This window comes from Capsicum annuum, unplaced genomic scaffold, assembly GCF_002878395.1.
Source record: "Capsicum annuum cultivar UCD-10X-F1 unplaced genomic scaffold, UCD10Xv1.1 ctg46356, whole genome shotgun sequence".
Classification (NCBI taxonomy): Eukaryota; Viridiplantae; Streptophyta; class Magnoliopsida; order Solanales; family Solanaceae; genus Capsicum; species Capsicum annuum.
Genome location: NW_025853920.1, coordinates 1 through 1,880, shown reverse-complemented (window position 1 = coordinate 1,880; position 1,880 = coordinate 1). Strand labels below are relative to the sequence as shown.

The 1,880-nt window shown below is 34.0% G+C and overlaps 1 long non-coding RNA gene across 1 annotated transcript; it reads left to right on the top strand.

Moving 5' to 3' along the window:
• The first annotated feature begins 6 nt into the window (after window positions 1-6).
• Window positions 7-1,330, top strand: LOC124892351. Its single transcript, XR_007050204.1, has 2 exons — window positions 7-842; window positions 994-1,330. It is a non-coding gene; the product is annotated as an uncharacterized LOC124892351 (long non-coding RNA).
• Window positions 1,331-1,880: the final 550 nt, after the last annotated feature.

Sequence of the window (1,880 nt, the reverse complement as noted above, 5' to 3'; positions counted from 1 at the left end):
ATCAAAATGGCCAAGCACCTATAAAGTAAAGTAATAATTCAAATTCCCACAATACTTGGGCAATAAAAAGCCCTAGACTGTAGTTAGCTCTTTTCTTCTTCACTATATATTCATCTCAAGCGGTTGAGCCACTCCTCTCCTTTTCTCTTCCTTTCTTTCATTTTTTTTTACAATCACGGTAAGTTCTTCTCCATCATTTCACCCATTTTGTATAAACATAATTCCTCTCCTTTACTATTTTATCTGTTTTAAAATAGAATGAATGATAAATTGTTTTTTTTCTTTAATTGAATCAATCATTGCATAAAAATTAGACTTCGATGGATACTTGTTCTTTCGTGCCTGTTTCTGATTTTTGTTGTTTTCTGCTTGTGTTTTTAAGTTGTTATGTATATAACTTTACTTTTAATATAGAAAAACAAGTTCTTGAGATCATTTGACATTTGGTTGACCTAATTTATTCTAGAGGGTGGAATAACAATGCCGGGATAACTAATCCCGGGATAACTTGTTCCCCATCCAAACGAGCCCTACTTGATTTGCTGTTAGTGCTACTGGAAAGTTAATCTTACATGATTGTTTGTAGGTGCAGGATTTTGGTTTCAATTTCTCCAAGTTAGGCTTGTGATTGGTAGAAAAAATGTTGTTCCTATCTTTATGCAATGTATTTGATATAAGAAATGTCAACTCTCTTATGATTTTTGTTAGGTGTTAGCTTTTTCCTTTTTATTTTTCAGTTCAATTTAATTTCTTTTCTGGTTCACAGGTGTGTTTCTTTGTGCGTGGTAGAATAAATTGAAGTTGGAATGGAGTGTGTGGTTCAGGGAATTATTGAGACTCAAGTAAGTTCTGGAGGAACGACAAAAACCACACTCTATTTCTCTTTTTTTCTTCTTTAATAATTAGCAAAGTATGTTAATTCTAAAGCTGGTCCCGCTAACTTATGGCAATTGATAATTGAAAAGATTTTGACAATGCTTATTATACCTGCAGCATGTTGAGGCCCTGGAAATTCTGCTTCAAGGGCTTTGTGGTGTACATAAGCAAAGCTTAAGGATCCATGAACTGTGTCTTAAAAGTGTTCCGAACCTGGGTAAGTGAGTTTTCTCCGCGAACAAAGCTTAAGGAACTATCTAATTGTCATGTATGTACATTGAGGCAAGTGCTTGCAAGTTGCAACCAGCTATGCAATCATAGGGATGTTTTCTCACCTTAGAGTTTTGATATAGTTGGTATTTTCTTTTTCTATGGTCCATCTTATTCTAGTTGTATTGTTGTGCTGCTTATCAATGATCGTATGGAATTAGATTCAAGTATATTTCACTTTCAGTACATCTGATTTATAAGTTCAGACCACATGGGTTTTTGCTCGTTAACCTGTTGAGTGCTTTGTTTTCTAAAATAAGTGTTGCCGATCATGGTTTTGTCGATGATACACATGTGATCCTTTGACACGGTGACGAGTGTAACACCGGAGTGTAAATACAGTGCTCGTTTTTGTTAAAGATAGTATAGCAGATGTTAATACAACGAGAATTAAGTTTCATTGCTCAATTACTATTTGAGTAATTAGATAAGATGGTGCAATGTTTATGACATGAATAATGGTGAAAGAGTGTCCATCAGTTGATTAAACGAGTTGAGTTTAGACTTTTTAATCACGACTAGTATCTAGACTTCAGTTATGATTGGTCTATGATGTTTATTCTACGCTAGTTCAAATATTGAACATTAAGTTATGCACTCAACATTTATGACCTTAACTAGGAGTATGCCTCTCACTCATAGTAATAACTAAGGAATCATAAAACCTTAAATTCAGATCACTTTCATCTAATCACCTTCTAAGTCACAGGTGTCTATCTCTATTACATCCAACT